The following is a 23,236-nucleotide window of genomic DNA, read 5'->3' as shown; positions in this document are numbered from 1 at the left end:
GTTGATAGGCATAACTTTACTGTATATATATATATAGGTACTTCCGAAAGTTTCGGAGGAAGTACTAAGGATGTGAGTTGACCGTTGTCAACAGATAATCAATAAGGGGGAAAAGTTTCTCCTTGAAACTATATTCAAAATATTAAGAAGTCGGGATAATATTCACCGACGATCTGAAATTATTCGAATGATATTTTCCAAATCAGAAAGTATGTTTTAAATCAGGATCTATAATTTTTACATCACTAATAAACCCTTTAATAAATGATAATTAATTAAATAATAGTCGATAAATAATTAAATGATAATTGATAATAATCATACCTCGAATGAGTTTACTCTCTAAAAGATTTATTTAAAAATAATATTCTTCAACTAGTTTGTGTCTACATAATTAATAATCTATAATGATTAATCGGGTTTGAAATAAATCAACGTTGGAGTATACTACTCCCATAATAAAGGAATATGTATATAATATTTATTATCCGAACAATAAAATATAGTTGAGGGAATATGATTGTTGGGAAATCATTTTAATAAAAGTTCGAGGTGTTTTAGTGTTTTGTAAATGGACGATGAGTCCCTTTTAAACCGTACTACTATGGACTTATAATTGTCCTATAATATCTCCGGAATGATTTATCGGGTTTTATTTTAAATCCCGACCGACTCTCGGTCTTATATAATATGTCACGCTTAAAGCGGAATAAACATTTCACGATATATACTTTATCGTACAACATTGCTTTATTATGCGAAATTCAACAACTATGTATCATGGAAAACATGGTATTTATGCGATGATAGTAAAACAATCCTTTTACAACACAACTGTAAAAATGGAGTTGGGTTCGTAATCTTGCCTGGGTTTCTCAAGGTGGAGGATGCTCTAGGTTCCGCTCAGAAATCTATAACCATAAACACATTTCATTTCGTTAGGTTCCGTCTTAATTTACGGCAACTCGCACTCATGCGCTACTTATCATGCTCCCGCTCAACTTATATTACCCTTATTTATTCCTTTAAGTCATATTCACATTGTGGTCACTTCATTTTCCTAAGTATCTTGGGTTCATTCTCATTATCGTTGTCGGCTCCGCATATGGATTCTCTCGGTTTCTACTCGCGCGGTCTCGGCTCCGATATTTTTATAAAATTGGGAAATCATTATTTTCACATGATGTTTTTATGGAAGTTAGGAAACTAAATATATTACTCTCTGTAAAAATTTCATAATTTATGAACACTTTTAAGTCTATCCTTTATATTTTCAAAGTTCGTAATTCGTAACAGTTTTTGTCGCGTAAATCACTTTTACTAAAACGACCATAACTTTTGATCCGTAAATCGGAATCAAGCGATTCAAGCATCTAAACAATCATTATAACATTTTATATCCTAAACAAAGGTTATTTTTCAAGAATCTACAGTTTAAAACTTTGGGACTTTCTGCAGAAACTTAAAGTTACGATTTGTTTATTTTAACGAAATTACGTTTACGATCGAGGTTTCGTTTACACCCTAACTATTAACACAACCACCAACAATCATCATATCATCATCAATACACAAACTCCTCTCAAGAACATCATGTTCTTGAGGAAACAACAACCAAATTTAATCTACTTAACTTAAATACCAAGATTTCATCAATACTACTTAGTAAGCTAGGTTTACTACCACATACTAAATGGATCTTAAAAATGAACCTTAAATAAAGTTGGGCCAAAGATTTTTACCTTTCTTGAAAGCTTGAGATGTGTTCTTGAGGATGGTGGAGGCTTGGAAGTGCTTGGTATGATTTTTAGAACCTAAAACCACCATTGAAATCAAGAAACCAAAGAGAGGTACTATTCATACTATTCACTAGTGAGTTTCTTGAATTTATTCCACCCATCAAACCTTGATAAAAAGATATGAAAGAATATTTTTACCTTAGTTTAGTTTCTAGGAGGCTTGGGAATTAATTGGGTGATTTTACAAGAGCTTGAACTTGGAGTTTGGAATTTGAATTCCTTCTTTTCTTCAATAGGGCCGAATGGAACAAATGGGGATGGGGGGTATTTATACTACTTTGGTTACTTCTCTTGGATGCTTTGGATAGGTTGCTTCTAGGAAGGTGAGTTGATATCTTGTAACTTGATTTTATTCTTCCTAGTATAGCATTCTACGTTTATTCTTTGTAGCAAATCTTGGAGACAAATCTTTGTAGCTTGCTAGCTTACAAGCTAACTACAAGGTTAGCTTCCTTAGCACACTATTTTGCTAGCTAGCTTGGTCATCCTATGGTTAGCTCACTATTTGATGAAGTAACCATGGTTACTTCCTTACCCTGGTTTAGTTAGCATGTTACGTTTATTTAATCGTTTACGCGTTTGCTCGGTTACTTAAACGTTCTCCGTAATACTTACTCGTAAATGGTTCGCGATGTAATTCCTTTCGTATTTATTCCTTATATTTTTATTTATCCTACTTGAATATAAATCCGTAGGATTTTAATCTCATAATTATATTGTGATTCTCGTAACCCTCGATAAGTCGTAAATACAGTCGTTTTTCAAAGTTCGTTTTCTTCGAAAACTAATAGCGTTTACATACACTCATTTGGTACGTATAGTCGTAATATCAATTCCGAAACTCATTTTCTCATGCATTACATAGTGTGGGCTCAAAAGTTTTTTCCGTCTGTCAGGGTTACTATTCATTAAACGTTTTACAAGGTCTCAAAAATTCGAGTTATTATAGTCTTCCCCTCTAACAAGGATTCTGTCCCGGAATCAATTAGAAAATAAGTGGGGATATCTATTCCTCATTGCGTTTTCAAGTTCCCAAGTTGATTCCTCAACATTTTGATTCCTCCATAAGATCCTAACTAGCTTCACAGTTTTGTTCCTCAGCACTTGTTCTTTCTGGTCCATTATCCTTACTGGATGCTTGATGTAGGTCAGGTCTGGTTGTAAATCTACATGCTCGTACTCTATTACATATCGTGCATCTGCATGGTACTTCCTTAACATGGACACGTGGAACATGTGTACTTATTGCAAATTAGGAGTCAAGGCGAGCTCGTAAGCTAGAGGTCCTATTCTCCTCAAAATTTCAAAGGGTCCTATGAATCTGGGACTCAGCTTCCCTTTCTTTCCAAATCTCATCACTCCTTTCCACAGAGATACCTTCAATAGCACAGAATCTCCTACTTTATATTCCCTATCTTTCTGGTCTGGTCGGCGTACTTCTTTTGTCTGTCCTGGGATGCTACCAGTCTTTTCCTGATGAGTCCTACCATTTCTCTGGTCTGCTGGACTAACTCTGGTCCTAATATCTTGTGTTCTCCGACTTCGTCCCAACACAGGGGAGAGTGACATCTTCTCCCGTAAAGAGCTTCATACGGGGGCATTCATATGCTAGCGTGATAGCTATTGTTATAAGAAAATTTGATCAGGGGTAAGTGGTCATCCCAATTTCCTTTGAAATCAATGGCACACACTCGTAGCATATTTTCTAGGGTCTGAATAGTCCTTTCGCTTTGTCCATCAGTCTGGGGGTGGTAAGCGATACTCATGTTTAGTCGGGTGCCTACACATTCCTGGAAGCTTCTCCAAAATCGAGAATTAAACCTCGGGTCTCTATCTGACACTATGGCTACCGGAACGCCGTGTCTAACTACTATTTCCTTCAAGTAAATATCCATCAACTAGTCTACGGTGTATCTTTTGTTGATTGGTAGGAAGTGTGCGGACTTGGTCAGTCTATCAATGATAACCCATATGGCATCGTGATTGGTTTTTGTCCTTGGTAAGCCTGTCACGAAATCCATGGCTATGTGCTCCCATTTCCATTCCGGAATCTCTAGGGGTCGTAATAGTCCACTAGGTCGCTGATGTTCCGCCTTCACTCTCTGGCATGTCAAGCACTTGCTGACCCACTCTGCTACTTCTCTCTTCATGTTAGGCCACCAATAATATTCCTTAAGGTCACGGTACATTTTCGTACTTTCTGGGTGGATTGAACATCTAGAGTTGTGCTCTTCGTGCAACAGCTCATCCTTTAATTCCTGCACATTCGGAATCCAAATCCGGGACGCATACCTCATGATCCCTTTCTCATCCTTCTCGCATCTCACTTCTTCACTGGTCAATATTCCTTTTTCCTCACTCATCTTCTTTTCCTGACATACTCGTATCTTTTCAGTCAGTTCTGGCACTAGCTTAATCTCAAATAATCCTTTTGTTCCCTTACCGGTCATCCTCACGTCAATTTCCATCTCCTCAAATTCCTTAATCAACTCCTCCGATGTCATTATCATCTTGAGTCTTTCCTTCCTACTAAGGGCGTCAGCCACCACATTGGCTTTACCCGGGTGATACAAAATTTCACAATCGTAGTCTTTTATCAATTCTAACCATCTCCTCTGTCTCATGTTCAGTTCCTTCTGAGTAAAAATATATTTGAGGCTTTTATGGTCAGTGTAGATCTCGCATTTCTCACCGTATAGGTAGTGTCTCCAAATTTTCAGGGCAAACACTATGGCTGCTAATTCTAGATCATGCATAGGGTATCTGCTTTCATATTCCTTCAATTGTCGAGAGGCATACGCTATCACTTTGCCGTGCTGCATTAGTACACATCCTAATCCTTTAACCGATGCGTCGCTGTATATCACAAACTCTCCCTTTCAATCGGGAAGAGCGAGCATTGGTGCTGACACCAGCCTCCTTTTTAGCTCTTGAAAACTCTCCTCACATTTCTCTGTTCACACAAACTTTTCTGTCTTGCGGGTAAGTCTAGTCAGTGGACCGGCTATCTTAGCAAAGTCTTGCACGAATCTTCGGTAATATCCTTCTAAACCCACAAAACTCCTAACCTCTGTTGGGGTAGTTGGTCTTTCCCAATTGAATACCGCCTCTATCTTGGCAGGATCAACTAAAACTCCTTTGCTTATCACCACATGTCCTAAAAACTGAACTTTTCTCAATCAAAACTCGCATTTCGAGAACTTGGCATACAATTTCTCATTCCTCAAGATTTCTAAGACTATCCTCAAATATTCTGCGTGTTCTTGTTCTGTCTTTGAGTAGATAAGAATATCATCTATAAAAACTATTACACATATATCCAGGTACTTTTTGAACACTCTGTTCATCAAATCGATAAAGGTTGCGGGTGCATTGGTTAACCCAAACGACATAACTAAGAACTCATAGTGTCCATACCTAGTGCGAAAAGTAGTCTTCGGTATATCTTCCAGTTTGATTTTCAACTGGTGATATCCTGTTCTTAAATCTATCTTGGAAAAATGTACAGCTCCCTTGAGTTGATCAAATAGGTCATCAATTCTAGGGAGAGGGTACCTATTCTTAATAGTCAGCTTATTCAACTCTCGATAGTCTATGCATAATCTCATGCTGCCATCCTTTTTCTTTACGAACAGTACTGGCGTTCCCCATGGAGACACACTGGGCCTTATCATTCCATTATCTAATAACTCTTGCATTTGAGAAGCTAGTTCCTTCATCTCAACTGGGGCTAGCCTATATGGGGCCTTGGATACTGGTGTCGTTCCTGGTGCTAACTCTATAGCGAACTCTATTTCTCGGTCAGGTGGTAATCCTGGTAAGTTCTCTGGGAATACATCCTCGAATTCGTTTACTACGGGTATGTCCTATATATTAGGGACTTCCTTCTTGGTATCTATCACATAAGCCAAATAGTCCTCGCTACCTTTCCTTAACAATCTTTTTTCCTGAAGCATGGTCAGAAATTTTTGGTTCTGTCGTTGACCTTTAAACACTACCCCTTTTTCATTCTGCACTCTTATCTTTACTTTCTTCCGTTCACAATCTATTTGCGCTCAGTTACTGGATTATCAATCCATTCCTAAGATTACATCAAATTCTCCTAACGCGAATGGGATTAGGTCGACCTCGAAGATCTTCCCTTCTAATTTCAACTTGCACTTATGGTGTACTTGATTTACAGGGATTATTTCTCTGTTTGCTATTTCCACTCGTAATATCTCACGTAAGGGTATGGCATTAAGTTTTAACTTTTTAGCAAAATCTTGGGATATAAAAGACTTGGTTGCTCCAGAATCAAATAGGACATTTGCATGTTCGGAATTTAACAAAAGGGTACCTGCTATCACGTCAGTGTTTCAGACAGCATCCTGAACAATCATGTTGAAGTACCTAGCAGCTGGGGGTCAGTTGGATGCAGCTTTGCTCATCCCTGAGGCTGGGGGCTTCAATGTTGGGCAATCCTTCTTCATGTGTCCTACCTTTCCACATTGGAAACACGTTACAATAGACCGGGTGCAGCTATTGGCAAGGTGTTCGATTTGGTAACATCGATAACATCTCAGAGGGGCTCTTGTCTGGTTGCATATCCCAGGGTGTCTTCTCTTACAGGTCTGGCACTCTGGTATTGGGGCACGGGGTTGTCTATGAAATGTTGCCCTAGATTGTCCGCCGCCCTGGTCAACGCTCTCACTCGGGGCCTTTCTGAATCCGGGGCCTCGTGCAGGTTGGGACACCGCTCCCCTGACGAACCTGCTTGGAAGGCTCCTGTTCCCGGTTCCTATTCCTTGGCTTCCTATCTTCCTCTTCCTATTTTCCTTCTCCTTCACAATTTGCTCAGTACCAGCTTCGACAATCGAGGCTATCTGTACTAAGGTGGCATAGTCTGTCAGCTTTAACACTGCTACTCGGTTCTGTATCAAATGTTTCAGACCAAGCTGAAACCTTCGCGCTTTCTTTTCTTCGGTATTCACAAATCTCGACAACTCAGTAAATTTGGCCTCATATTCTGCCACAGTCATCTTATCCTGTTTTAACTCCAGAAACCTAATCTCCATCTGGGTTTCCATAAACCTAGGGAAGTACTTGTCTAAGAACAGTCGGGTAAATCTATCCCATGGAATCACATCATCAGTTTCTAGGTTTCATTTGGACTCCCACCAGTAGTTAGCTTCTCCTTTCAGCATGTAAGAAGCGAAAATGGTCTTATGTCGTTCCTCAACACCTAGTATTTCAAAGGACTTTTCTATTTCTTTGAGCCAGGCCCGTGCTTCAATGGGGTCGGCAGATCCTAGAAATTCGGGGGGTTTGAGAGATTTGAAGGCTCTAAAGGCAGTAGCTGCAGTCTGTTGGGCAGCATGTGGCTGTGGTGGAATAGGCTGTTGGTTCAGATTTGCTCTTAACAATTCCATCAATTCATTCATGGGGTTCCCTCCCTAATGGGTATCCTCTGCCTCTTCTTCTACATATTCTTCCTTATCATATTCATTATAGTCTAGGTCTTCTTCACTTTCCTCATTTACTACAGGGTCACCTCGTTGTTGGTTAACAGATTCTGCGGGCTGTGCCCTGGTTCCTCTTCTACGGGGTGGCATTGTTGTGATAATAAAAATTGGTCAACATAATTGTAATTATAACAGTTGGGTTATTTTATTCATATGTAAGCATGTCATTTATTATCTAGCAGGTTTTATAAAGTGCAATAATATAGACATCATTTCTTAATAACTGCTTAGATATATATTAATAAGATCTCCCATTTATATCTTGGGGATAAAACAACTAGCCGAGTTCATACATGCCTGATTACAATCTATCACTACTAGTTCTGAATACTGAAATGAAAATACATAAGTAGTGTACCCTGAAGGGCTAGGAACGCTATCTACTACTAGCTATCCTACCAAAATTGGTGACAAGTCACCCAGCCTTCTTCAAGGTCTATATCTAGTCACTAGTCTCTCAATCACTATCACTACGAGTGAGGTCATGCACCCTCCTCATCGCTCCTGCAATCATCAGCTCTGCATCAACTACCAGGATGTATCCTCCCACTGATGTCATCCTCATCTGAACCCTGGTACGGAGCTCGATCCCATCGATCTCTCTATGGGCTATAGCTGGGGAAGCAGCTCTGAAATCTCCTGGGTATCCTATTCGGGTGGCTTTCTCAGCTGTCAGTGCCTGGTGTAACTCCGCAATGCGAGTAGATGCTGCAGTGATCTCAGCGTTAAGCTGACCCACTATCCAGTCGTATACGGCTACATGCATGGTCGCCGGTGGTGGTAGAGGTGAATCTGGGTCACCAAAGGATATGTTATGGACCTCGTGGAACTGTGCGCGTATCGCCTCATCCTCATCATCATCAGTATAGGACATAGGGCTCTGGATCCCTTGGGGTGGTGTAGGAGAGCGAATAGCCTAGTGAGGGTACATCTCTACATCCCTCCAGACTACGCCATTAGCTACGGGGACAGGAAGCTCAGTCTCCTCCTCTAGGACATCCTCAGTAGGGTCATCATCTGAATCATCAATGGGTGGGCTCTCTGGCTCGGGAATAGGGTCACGCTCGGGAATCATGACATCATCAACAGGATCAACCTCCCTCCTAGGCTCAACTGGTACCTGACACAATAGGCAAGGTGTTACTAGCTTAGAATTGGAATTCCCTTGAGGGTAAAACGGTGAAGACTACCCGTGTAGCCCGACGACGAACTCGACTTGAGCTCTAATTGATTATTTTATTATTCTTATGTTTACGTATATTATGTCCTATCGTTTCCAAGATTTGATAACCTAAGGCTCTGATACCATTTCTGTGGCGCCCCAAAAACCGGGGTCAGGAGTCTCGGAAGCCACGCCATCTAAACTCACACAACTCACACTACAATATGTAAATACTCACGCTTCACGACCCCACACTTATCACACACACACTTACAGGTTATTGTCTTGGAAACGAACCATCATCACTAGAGTAATTTTTATTACAACCCAAATATAATTAGTCTTACCGGGGAGTGACCTTTAGGTAAGGCTAGTCCGCCGACCAAATATACGTTTCTTGTTTCTTACCTTACATAAATCATACTTATAAATAAGCCGAACTATAAAAAACTGAAAACTAATCCAGCTTATTCTGACCACCTGTGGTACAATACCAAACAATCTACGGAACAGCTGGCCATTTCCTACCCGTATCCTGGCTGTAGTTCTCATGGCAGGCATCTTGATTCACTGTTGTGTTGTGTCAATTTAAGAAAACAAGTGTGAGCTATAATGCCCAGCATAATAATGTACAGTATAAAAATGACTGTATGATAACATCATATATGATATTTATGTTTTATTTGAAAATAGATTTCCTTGGTGATACACACCTTTTTATGAAACAATTCATTAAGGAGGGTTAAATAACCTGCGAATACCTTAATAGTAATCCCAACACCTAGGCTTGGGTTACGGTATTGCATCACAATTCCAATTGGAAGAATTTGGACATTCACTGGAGCCACCGCATACGATGATCAGTCGTACTGCGATAAAAGTAACCTTTTCTACTAGTAGAAGGACGAAACTGTCATCTCTCGGGTATCACCCTTGCCGCATATGGGCTATGTGTCCTCATTTCGGGTATACACACACTTCGCAGGTCCATAGGTACATATTGAACCGTCTCCTACGGTACCAGTAGCCTATCCAATACACGAAGTACTTGGATTCTACCACTCCCTTGTCCTTTAGGAAATCCTATCATATCTCGAGAACTCGAACCACATCGAAGTTCCTTCCAGCATTTTGCTTGTTGATAGGCATAGCTTTACTGTATATATATATATATATATATATATATATATGTACTTCCAAAAGTTTTGGAAGAAGTACTAAGGATGTGAGTTGACCGTTGTCAACAGATAATCAATAAGGGGGAAAAGTTTCTCCTTGAAACTATATTTAAAATATTAATAAGTCGGGATAATATTCACCGACGATCTGAAATTATTCGAATGATATTCCGAAATCAGAAAGTATGTTTTAAATCAGGATCTATAATTTTTACATCAATAATAAACCCTTTAATAAATGATAATTAATTAAATAATAGTCGATAAATAATTAAATGATAATTGATAATAATTATACCTCGAATGAGTTTACTCTCTAAAAGATTTATTTAAAAATAATATTCCTCAACTAGTTTGTGTCTACATAATTAATAATCTATAATGATTAATTGGGTTTGAAATAAATCAACGTTGGAGTATACTACTCCCATAATAAAGGAATATGTATATAATATTTATTATCCGAACAAAAAAATATAGTTGAGGGAATATGATCGTTGGGAAATCGTTCTAATAAAATTTCAAGGTTTTTTAATGTTTCGTAAATGGACGATGAGTCCCTTTTAAACCGTACTACTATGGACTTATAATCATCCTATAATATCTCCGGAATGATTCCCGGGTTTTATTTTAAATCCCGACCAACTCTCAGTCTTATATAATATGTCACGCTTAAAGTGGAATAAACATTTCACGATATATACTTTATCGTACAACATTGCTTTATTATGCGAAATTCAACAACTATGTATCATGGCAAACATGATATTTATGCGATGATAGTCAAACAATCCTTTCACAACACAACAGTAAAAATGGAGTTGGGTTCGTAAACTTTCATGGGTATCTCGAGGTGGAGGATGCTCTAGGTTCCGCTCGGAAATCTATAACCATAAACACCTTTCATTTTGTTAGGTTCCGTCCTAATTTATGGCAACTCGCACTCATGCGCTGCTTATCATGCTCCCGCTAAACTTATATTACCCTTATTTATTCCTTTAAGTCATATTCACATTGTGGTCACTTCATTTTCCTAAGTATCTTGGGTTCATTCTCATTATCGTTGTCGGCTCCGCTTATGGATTTTCTCGGTTTCTACTCGCACGGTCTCGCCTCCGACATTTTTATAAAATTGGAAAATCATTATTTTCACTTGAAATTTTTATGGCAGTTAGAAAACTCAATATTTTACTCTCTGTACAACTTTCATGATTTATGAACACTATTAAGTCTATCCTTTATATTTTCAAAATTCGTAATTCGTAACAGTTTTTGTCGCGTAAATCACTTTTACTAAAACGACCATAACTTTTGATCCGTAAATCGGAATCAAGCGATTCAAGCGCCTAAACGATCCTTATAACATTTTCTATTCTAAAAAAGGTTATTTTTCAAGAATCTACAGTTTATAACTTTGATATTTTCTGCAGAAACTTAAAGTTAAGATTTGTTGGTTTTAACGAAGTTACGTCTACGATCGGGGCTTCGTTTACGCCCTAACTATTAACAAAACCACCAACAATCATCATATCATCATCAACACACAAAATCCTCTCAATAAAATCATGTTCTTGAGGCAACAACAACTAACTTTAATCTACTTAACTTAAACACCAAGATTTTATCAATACTACTTAGTAAGCTAGGTTTACTACCACATACTAAATGGATCTTAAAAATGAACCTTAAATAAAGTTGGGCCAAAGATTTTTACCTTTATTGAAAGCTTGAAATGTGTTCTTGAGGATGGTGGAGGCTTGGAAGTGCTTGGTATGATTTTTAGAACCTAAAACCACCATTGAAATCAAGAAACCAAAGAGAGGTTACTATTCATACTATTCACTAGTGAGTTTCTTGAATTTATTCCACCCATCAAACCTTGATAAAAAGAGATGAAAGAATTTTCTTACCTTAGTTTAGTTGCTAGGAGGCTTGGGAATTAATTGGATGATTTTACAAGAGCTTGAATTTGGAGTTTGGAATTTAAATTCCTTTTTTTCTTCAATAGGGCTGAATGGAACAAATGAGGATGGGGGTATTTATACTACTTTGGTTGCTTCTCTTGGATGCTTTGGATAGGTTGCTTCTAGGAAGGTGAGTTGATATCTTGCAACTTGATTTGATTCTTCCTAGTATAGCATTTTAGGTTTATTCTTTGTAGCAAATCTTGGAGACAAATCTTTGTAGCTTGCTAGCTTACAAGGTTAGCTTCCTTAGTACACTATTTTGCTAGCTAGCTTGGTCATCCTATGGTTAGCTCACTATTTGATGAAGTAACCATGGTTACTTCCTTACCATGGTTTAGTTAGCGCGTTACGTTTATTTAATCGTTTACGCGTTTGCTCGGTTACTTAAACGTTCTTCGTAATACTTACTCGTAAATGGTTCGCGATGTAATTCCTTTCGTATTTATTCCTTATATTTTTATTTATCCTACTTGAATATAAATCCATAGGATTTTAATCTCGTAATTATATTGTGATTCTCGTAACCCTCGATAAGTCGTAAATACGGTCATTTTTCAAAGTTCGTTTTCTTCGAAAACTAATAGCGTTTACATACACTCATTTGGTACGTATAGTCGTAATATCAATTCCGAAACTCATTTTCTCATGCATTACATAGTGTGGCCTCAAAAGTTTTTCCCGTCTGTCAGGATTACTATTCATTAAATGTTTTACAAGGTCTCAAAAATTTGAGTTATTACAAAATATTTGTTGAACTTGTATATTATGCTAATTTACAAGTTGGGGGAGATTGTTAGATATATGTGTGATGTCATGTGTAATATGATTTGTGTTTACTTTTCAGATCTTAACTAACAGGACAAATCAGTACTTAGCTGGAAATCAGCACTTATACTGAAGACAGAACTTAAGATATCAGAACTTAAGTTATCAGAACTTAAGTTATCAAAAGATATTTATTAGGAGATAATATCAGGACTTAAGGTGACTTTCAGATAAGGCATGCGGCTGATTGAAAGGAAAGAAGATCGAGACTAAGATAGGAAGAAATATGCATGAAGAAGGAATTCTATGAAGAATAGAATACTTGGAAGAAAAGATAACTAGTTGATATATTTTAGGAAGCATAATTATATTCCATATCAATTAGAACATTATCTTGTAACTGTGTAGTATATAAACACAGGCATAGGATTTACACTATACGTGTTATCATTATCGAAGTTGTTATTCAATATAACCCTAGCAGCTCTCGTGATAATTTGTTCATCACTGAGAGAGAACAGTTCCATATTGGAACATAGTTTATTGTGTTGAATAAAATATGTTTTCTGTTACTTGAGTTCTTATATTCGATTTGATTGTAGTAAACACTGTATTCAACCCCCTTCTACAGTGTGTATGACCTAACACATTCCTGTCTTCTGAGTTTCCAGCTTCAGACTTTTCTTCATAAAATGGAACCTTCCTCTTCTTGTTATCCCTTTCCTTCCTTGACTGCATCCCATTACTCTCAATCAGAGCAGCTTTCTGTACTACTCCTGCATAAGTATCAAGCTCAAATATAGCCACTCTATCTCTGATCCAAGACTCTAGTCCTTGTTGGAATCTCTTTGCTTTTTCCTCCCCACTGTTGGTATACTTGGTCACAAATCTTGACAGCTCTGTAAACTTCTTCTCATATTCCAATACAGACATACTCCCTTGCTTCAATTCAAGAAATTTAAGCTCCATCTGATTCTGCATGTACTTAGGGTAATACTTTTCCAGAAATAACTTCTTAAATCTTTCCCAATAAACTTGCTGATTTGCTTCCATAGCTTTCACTGAATCCCACCGATAGATGACTTCTCCCTTCAGGAAGTAAGTAGCATATGGTGTCTTCTGATCGTCCCCTAACTATACCAATTCAAAAGCTCTTTCCATTTCCTTAATCTATGTGTTAGCTATTACTAGATCAGTGGTATCATGAAATGCAGGTGGATTAACATTCTGAAAAGCTTTGAAAGTAACAACTTGTCGAGGTGGTACTGGTGGATCAGGTGGTTGGTATGTTCACGGTTATCTTGGTTTTCAAATTATTGTTGAAGAGTTCTTTGTTGTTGAGCTATATCATTGTTTGCTGTTGTAAGGTTTCCAGTAATCGAAGAATATTAGGATCTGTGGTAGATGTGGTTGTTGGGTTCTTCCTTTTGGGAGGCATGATCCTGAAATAAAAATTATATCAAAACAGGTATGAACAATGAGATAATTCGCGGGTGGCAAATGGCATTCTTGTTCACATATGAGGTCAAGTTTCAAATTAAACGAATAGGGTGATGCATATAAAGGCGTAGAATAAATAATTGAAAGCAAACGGAATGATAGTGCATAATAATTGAAATTTAAAGGTCAAGATACATCAAGATTAGAATAAAGTCTGAATCTAGAAATAACATGCTTATTTAAAGGAAACAACAGGGAATTCTACAAAGTCTGATAATATAATAACATGAAAGGTAGATAATGGAAAGAACTAAGGATCCACTCCGTCAGAACGGGGTTTGGCAGTCTTCTCCTCTCGAAGCATCTTCACAATACTCTGGAGCTCATCTGCAATCATTTGGATGATATACTGGCTGGTACGGTCTCGGTGCGATGGCATCTCGTCAAGCTTAGTGTTGACGTACTGAACCAAAGTCTCAAGTCTCACAGTCATCTGCTTCTTAGGTTTCTCTTCATAGTTCCGACTGTCCGGATCCACGTTCTTCAATCGGTCTAACAGTCGGTCGTACTTGCCCTGAAGTATGTCGAACTCACGCCTCAACTCAGCATACACAGAGAAAGCAATAGTGTCAGCCGACCCAGAGGATGATGAGGAATGCGCCCTTTGCTGACAAACAATACATAGATATATAAGAGGAGTATTAATGATAGATTCGCTTAACCTACTCTCTCGCATAATATCTATAACTTATACATATATCCTATAACCTATTTGGGCTGTCCAGGGACTCTAAACCGTAGCTCTGATACCAAAACCCGTCACGCCCCGAACCTAACCATACATAATATACAATTTATTACAATAGTTAACAAAAGAAAGTAAATACAACCGAATCCAAGATCTTACAGTTTAGGATTTGGAACAGCCCGACACTCTTAACTATTACAGCCTGATTTTTTTATATCGAGTCCTCACACAAAGTTATCTCTTATTCTACCTGAGCTCGAACATACACATCGGTATCACAAGTCTTACGCGCTGTCTGCTTGAATCTAACCATAGCCGCTAGCTGTAATATCAGGGTGAAAGCAAGTAGTGAGCCAAATGCTCAACAAGTTCTATACAATACAATACAAAACATAAATCGAGATATAAGAATAACAATGTGAAGGTAGAGCTAATAATATCAAGAGATACACTTTTGAGTGATGGCATCATGTATTTGTATCAAAACATTTCCAAAACCATTTCTTTATCAAAAACCATTTTATGACGCTACAGATTACAGCTGGTGATCAGCCGCGAAGTAATCCCGAACCTCGCTGGGTTCTAGAACATTAATGGGATCCCTAGGCAACTTTTAAGCCTACAATTTATATGCGGAAATGACTCGCGTCTCAGTCCAGATCCACTTTTTAAGAAAATATTTGTCCCCCTTTGGGACTGGAAATCAAATCTTAACCTTTTTATTTTTAAAAACTGATGCCAATTGCTAATTAACTACTTAAACAATAAACATTTTAACAAAGTTTTAGACTAAATCTGAAGCACTGGGAAACAAGATCCACTAAATTCAAAGCCATGATCCACTAGACTATACTTTATCAAGAGATATTGCAAGGTTTCCTTTTATAAGGATTTTGACAGTGAGATTTAGCAAGGTTATCGGATAGTATGAAAGAACACAGTCAAACTAGGTCCAAGGTAATGGCTCCAGATAAGACATAGGTATTAAAGTATAAAGAAGGAGATCATTAATGGTTCCAATAAGATTTCGGTATCAAAATATAGAGAAAGTGGGCATCAACTCAAGGTACAACAGAGTATCATGCTTTAGGGTAAGGATAGGGTTGTCAAACAATTATGAACAATCGTTAGGGAACAACTGACTTTTAGGTATCAAGACAAGGTTGATGGGTGTAACTTGCACATGGTTCAACATCATAATTACTTTGGTATACTAGCATGATAGGACTTTGGATTTACTTGCATAGCAATCTTCAAGTAAATTTAAACTACTTGAAATAAATACTTGAAGGTTCATGTCATTTTCATATACTACGGATATAGATTCGAAACCATTTGGTTCATGTATATCAAGGTGAATTAAAATACTCACTTCGTATATATAAACTAGTTATCACACACTTACAGTGTAAATGAAAGAGGCAGGTTGAATCACTTTCCTTGAGAAGGCTTGACTTGACTGGCAGGTAGGAGCAACTGGAAGCTTTACTCGACTTTTATGGAAAGTTTATGTTAGGTCACACACACTGTAGAGGGGGTGAATACAGTGTAAAATACAATCAAATCAAACTTTAATATCTTAAATAACAGAAAATAAACTTTATTGAAATAATAAACTCTGTTACAGTATGGAACTGTTACCTCTCAGTGATGAACAAATATCACGAGAGCTGCTAGGGTTACAATAAATAATCTTCTCGAATATGATAACACTTATAGTGTAAACCCTATTTCTGTGTTTATATACTACACAGTTACAAGATAATCGCTAATTGATATGGAATATAATTCTGCTTCCTAAAATATATCAATCAGATATCTTTTCTTCCAAGTATTCCATTCTTCACGGAACTCCTTCTTCATGCATATCTCTTCTTATGTTTATCTCGATCTTCTTTCCTTTAATCAGCTAATGTCCTTATCTGATCGTCCTTCAGCACTTAAGTTCTGATATCCAACTTCTGATGATTATCTCCTGATAATATAAGTACTGATATCCTTAAGTCCTGACTTCCAGTATAAGTATTGATTCCCAGTTAAGTACTGATTTGTCCTGTTAAGTAAGATCTGAAAATTAAACATAAATCATATTAGCCATGACATTATCAAATATATCTAACAATCTCCCCCAACTTGTAAATTAGCATAATATACAAGTTTAACAGATATTTGATGATGTCAAAAACATTAAGTACAAATGCATGAGAATTAGACTAGATAACTACAACTTACAGTCCTTAAAGCTTTACCAATATTTAACTTCTGATAACAACTTCAGTCTGTACAAATATCAGAATTTAAGCAGTTGTAGATCTTCAACTTGGCTTCATCTTCTGATCTCTCTGATGTCAGGAGTTGTTCTGAGATAGTTCTTCAACAAACATCTCTCAGCATATCTAAGTTCATCAATCATCCTCCTTTTAGCATCTTTAAGCTCTGCAGTATCTTCATCAATCTGAAAGATTGCAGCCCTGAGATCATTAATCTTTGCTTTTCTTATATCTTGATCCAGTCTGATTAAATAAGCTTTATCAGACTCAAGATTGAATTCCACAGCCCTGTACCCTAGAAAGGTAGTTATAATTTGAGCAGAATTGGGCTTCATTTCAACTATATCACCCTTGTGATCTCTGTACTTTGGAACATATGTGCTGTCAGACTTAACAGAATAAAGCCTTTTCTGTCTCTGAATCTGATCCTTCAAATAGTTTTTCGCAGTTCCTGTCAATCTGTCATTCACTTGAAGTAAGAATAGCACATGCTCCAATTCTTCAAAATACTTCAATGGAATGGCATTTTGCCTTATATGATAAACCCTACCATCTGTCATGAAGTACAACAAGATGTGTTCTTTCAAGTAGGTATGGTAAACCATTTGTACAGATTCCAGTTGATTCAATCTCTCAGGAGTTGCTCCAATATCTGGTTCACTCAAGGAAGTTGGATCATTGGTAGTGTTCTGTATTCTCCTTTCATCAGCACTTCCCAATCCAGTTTTATCTCTTGCTTCCTTTCCAGTAACTACTCTAGCTTCAAAACCACTTGCAGTAGTCTTCAAAGGTTGAGTCTGTTTTGCTTTAGTGAATCCTGGTAGGAGTGTCTATGGTCTATCTTCTGATATCAAGTTAACTTGAGCTGTGTCAGAGGTTACTTGCTTCTTTGAAATATCAGAACTTACTTTATCTTGACTCTGAATAACTTGAGCCATGTCAGAGGTTGTTTTAAGAACTTTTCTTGAAGTCAGAGCAAGATCATCCTTTTCATCAGTGATTTCTTCATCCTCAGGAGGCACATAAACCTTGATAGGTTCACCAACCTTTTCTTTACCCTTGGATCTTGGATCTATCTGCGGTTGTGATTTAGCCAATGTTGCTTCAGTATGTGTCCTTTCTTTGATCACAATGCCTTTGAGTTTTGGAAGTGGCTTTTTCCCAGAAGCTTCAGATTTAGATGTGACTTTCTCTGATTTAAGTCTGGCTTCTTCTTCCATTAAACTCTCCAAGTCCATTCCTGGATTTTCCTGAAGAAATAACTATCTTGACATTTCTTCATCAAGATCTAAAAGTTCATCAGAACTTATTCTTTTACCAGTAGCAGAACCAATTCTTTTCCCAGTATCAGAACTTGTCCTGTGACTTGTGATTTCAGCTTTTCTTGATGTGAATCCTCTACCTTGACTATGACCTCTACCCGTTCCAGAGTTTCCTTGATCATCCTTTTCATCATCCTTCCCTTTCAGTGTCTTATCAGTCTTTCATTTGGACTTAATTACATTCTCCCCCTTTTTGGCATCAGCAGGTAGTAGAAGAGAGACAAGCAATTCCACTGAGGCTTAGATTTCATTAAGTTGTGATTGCTGAGAAGCTTGATTTTTCAGAATATCATCAATCTGAGCTTGTTGATTATCTTGAGTCTTCTCAATATAAGCAATCCTGTCAAAGGAAGGTTGGAAGAACTTTTTCTTATCAATCTTGTGAACTTGTTCTTGCTTCATTAGTTCTTCCCTTAAAAGATGTAACTCTGCATGAGTATTTGAATGAAGACCTTGTAAATATTTAGTACTCAATGCAGTGACTCTAAGTTGTGTTTTGAAATTATCAGTATTTAACATCTCATCAGCTTTTGTCAATTGCTCAGCCAGATTCTGTGCAGTTGGAACACAGGTGACTGAGTTCCATTCCTTAGTCCACTCCTGTCCTGCAGGAGTTTCACTCCAAGGCACTGGTGCTTCTCTGGTAACAAACTTCTTAACAAGTTCAGACTTAAGAATAGTTTGTTGAGGAGCATGTCCTGAAAGACCTGCTGCATCAGCATCTGCATTTGGAGCAACATCACCAGTATCTCCAGCATTTGTAGCATCAGAACTTACAGAATCAGTATCTTCTGATAAAACAACAGCGTGAGTAGCAGTGGAGGCTTCAGCATCCTCTAATTGCTGATCTGGTTCTAAGTTCAAATCAACAGCCATATCCTGATGCTCACCTAAATTCTGATCATCAACATCTAGATGCAGAGAAGGTGTAGTAGATAACTCTGGAGTTTGAACAACATCAGTAACAGGTGTTGTTGAAGGATTAGTTGCTGTTGGAGCTTTGAAGAGAATTACTTCAGGCACAACCAAGTGTTGAACATCAATATCAGCATTTGTGCCTGGATCATCAGGAGATACAGATGGTGTTTTGACCTTTTCAGAAACAGCTTCCTGAGATGGAGTTGATGGAGAAGAAGTGACTTTAGCAAATTCCTTTTCTTGTGAGATCAGAGATACCTGATCTCCTTCCTGAGTGGCTGCTTCTTCATCATCTGAAACAGGTCTTTTTGCTCTCTGTTTCTTGTATCTCTTTGAAGATTTGGATTCCTTGGGAGTTTCAGGAACTGTCATTCTTCTAAGCCTCTTGAGAAGCCTAGATCCCCCAATTCCAGAATCCTTCTGAGAAGTCTCTTTCTCAGCTTCATCAATAACAGGTTCTGAAGAAGGAACCTGGTCCTCAGTATCAGATTCATCTCTCAAGGCAATCCTCCTTCTCTTTTGAGGTGTTTGAGGAACAGTCTTTGTCCTCTTTGGCTTGGAAGATGAAGGCTTCACAGTAGGTACCGAGGTTGAGGGTTGAACTGTCTGTGAAGTGGAGAGATAAGATTTGATATATTGCCTGAGGGTTGGTTGAGTAGAATGGGTGGTAGGTACTGATGGTTGTTGTGGTGTTTGGGAGGTTGTTGTTGGTTGGACATCTGAATAAACAGATCTATAAGTATCAGGATCAGCATTTACTAAGATCTGTTTTACAGATTAAGGAATCTGTAAAGGTCTAACCACTGATTTCTTAGTGTCAACATTTATCAGGTCATTAAAGTAACGTTTTGCAACCTTAAAAGGTGGAGTTGAGGAACTGACTAATTAAGGTTCATCAGTACAAAAAGTATATATAAGTTGACAGAATCTAGCAAAGTACACAACATTCCTATCCTCTGTCATCCTATCCCCAATAAAACCAATTATAGCACTTGCAAAATCAAAATGAGTTTGGTTTATAATAGCATACCCGATGTGCTGACTCATTATAGGAAGAGCATCAAAATTTGAACACTTGTTCCCAAAAGCTTTAGTGATGCAGTCGAAGAAGAAGCTCCATTCTCTTCTGATATGAGCCCGTTTCAACTGCCCAAGCTTTGCCAAACTCTGTTCATACCCCAAATTGGCCATTAACTCCTGAAGAGCTGATTCCTCTGGAATTGAAAAGGTACATCCTTCTGGGAGATGTAGAGCCCTGCGTATTGTACCAGGAGTGACTGCATATGAAGAATCACCCACTTCGAAAACAATACTAGGAGTGCCATGTGTACCACCATTATCAAAGTGCCCAGTCCGCCAAAACGTCAGAACTTGTTGGCTCGAAAAGACTGAAGGTTGGGTCAATGCATACCCAATCTCACTGTGTACAAGAAGATCTTGCACAAAATGCAATTCAGATGGAGCTTCAGCATGATCAAGAATTGCAGCATAGTTGTTTGGAACAAATTTAGCTCCATCAATGATTAAATCCTTAGGTGTCATGTGAAAAATTTAGATTTAAGAGTACCTGTTAGGTGTTTGATAAAATGTCTGTATGAAAAACCAATGTTAGAAGAAGAAGGAGAGTAAAAACCAGTAGAGAGAAAAAGTATGAAGAGAAATAAAAGATTAAAAAAATCCTCTCTCTTTCTTACTTATACTCTGAAAAAAAATGTTACCGTTGGACACCTATCAGACATGCAGTAATAACGGATAGTTACTGGGCTCGAGAAAACAGGAATCATTACTTACACACTTGCCGTTTTTCAAGGAAAAACCGTTCCACTTACCCAGATATTCCATTAATCAAGGTGAAACAGTTTTAATGCAAAATTGAAACCGTTCCCACTTATTTAATTATTTTTCACTGCAACATTAATATTCTGAAAATAAATCAAGTGAAAATGACCAAAATAAATCAGAGGAGTAAGTACTGATAAAGGAAAATCAGAACTTAAATTAAAACAGAATTTATATGGTCATCAGAATATGAATATTTATCAGGATTTATCAATGCATTACAAAATTTCTCAGAGACAAAATCTTGAAACAAAAACAAATTTCATTAATATATCAAGAGAATACATTCATGAAATTGAAAGTACATCAGAATTTATACAAGATTACCCTAAGCTGCTAAACCTAACATCAACAGCCTTAGTCCTAGCTCAAGAAGCAGGGCAAGGCTGATGATGAAGAAAAATAGGAAGAAGAAAATAAATCATTTCTTCTTCCTACTCTCGACAAACAGAATGGCGAGTCGAATGATTCACTCTTGCTGGCGGAGAGCTTCCAGCCTTTCCTCCTCCAATCGCTCCAGATGGCGATGGTAATCCATATAGAAGAACAGGAGGTGGGTGAGTACCTCCTGTGGGATAGAGTCCCATATCTCATCAGGAATGGCAGTGACGTGCCATTCCTGCTGCCACTCAGCACAACTTAGCTCCATGTTGAAGGTTTCGTAGTTCAAAAACATGTTGTATCTGACCATGGTGTTTTTGAAAGAAAAAGTATGAAGGTAAGTTTGTGAGAAAAGATTTGATGGGAAGGCTGATGTGAAGTGGTTGCTTATATAGGCAAGAGAATGCCAGGAGACGCAAAGAATTTAATGTTGATAGGTAGAATTAATTCTACCTCGTCTCCCCAGACTTGGAAAAAGAAAAACATTCATTGGAAAGAGAAAACATGGTTTAATGCGCACAAGAAGCAAGTAAAAGTTGATTGTTCAAGTACGAGTACCACTAATCTTAACCATATTGACTATTAATCTTCCACTTCAATATATTCTAGTTTGAACCGAGACTGTTATCAAATTTTATCCACAGATAAGTCAAGTAAAGAATTAGACTGTAATATCAGAACTTAGACTTATATCAGAACTTAACAGTCATCAGAACATAATTTCTTAACTCGAAAAAGGAATGCCTATCTTAGTAAGTCCTCATACAAGTTCTGAGTTATATTCTTCAGAACTTAATCATCAGAACATGCAACCAGAACTTGTCCTCAGAATTTGTGCAATGTGACACAATGACTGTTCATCGAAAACAACATAGATCACCACAGTAATTTTCATCATTCAAATGGAGTGATTAGTGTGTGCATTAAGCTAAATGTCAGACACAGAGTAAAGTCTGATTCACTTTAGTACATCTTAGAAATAAGGCATAACTAAAACTTTGCTAAAGAGCTGTCATTATTCTGAAACCTACTGTTGAATGAGTTCATGCTTGAGTCCACCTCAACTATTTTGTGCTAATTTTATGCATCTTTTTAAATTCCATTTCACAGTGGCTTCTCAGTGTAAGTGAGTCACGACTACTTATCAGAATTTATGCTATTATCAGAGTATTTCTCCAATAATCATAGAGTGTGAAAAGTCACCAAGAAAATATTTTGCTTTTCTAATGCATATTTACTTAATACCAGCAATGCACTTGGGTCGTCCCTTCCACATTTTTACTCTAGATCTCAAAGGAGTACCTGATTTTATTCTTTGATCCTTTTGCTTTTTCTTTTGATAAGTGAGGTTTATCAGCACTTAGTGTATTCAGCAGATTTACTAGTATCAGAACTTAACAGCTGAGTAGCATTATTCTAATTTGTGACTTAGTAATAAGATAGACAAAGTAAACTCAACTAAGCTCAATTATCAGAATTTGCTTGTGTCAATAGATTTCCACATAAATAATTACTTCTTACATGGGATTATTTGTTTATTGAAGACTACTAGGTCAGCATCTAGCACAGTTATCCTCATAGGATTGAATAGTTACTTAAACAGACATATCACTTATCAGAGTTTAGAAAGATATATCAGACAACAGTCAGTACTTAAACACATTTGTCAATTAAGCACAGAATACACAAAGAAAGTAAATTCTGTAAATACTGATCATAAAGTTTGATATAACAGATCAAAACTAAGCAGATTTAGAGAAAGAACCTGAAACCATTCCAAGTTCATTCACCAATCTTGTAAAAGTGGCTTCACACAATAGTTTTGTGAAGATATCTGCTAGTTGTTGATCTGTTGGAACAAAGTACAATTCCACTGTACCTTCACCAACATGTTCCCTTATGAAGTGGTACCTGATGCTTATGTGCTTTGTCATAGAGTGTTG

The sequence above is a fragment of the Apium graveolens genome, chromosome 6, assembly GCF_009905375.1.
Source record: "Apium graveolens cultivar Ventura chromosome 6, ASM990537v1, whole genome shotgun sequence".
In the NCBI taxonomy this organism is placed as follows: Eukaryota; Viridiplantae; Streptophyta; class Magnoliopsida; order Apiales; family Apiaceae; genus Apium; species Apium graveolens.
This window is presented reverse-complemented; position numbering follows the sequence as displayed.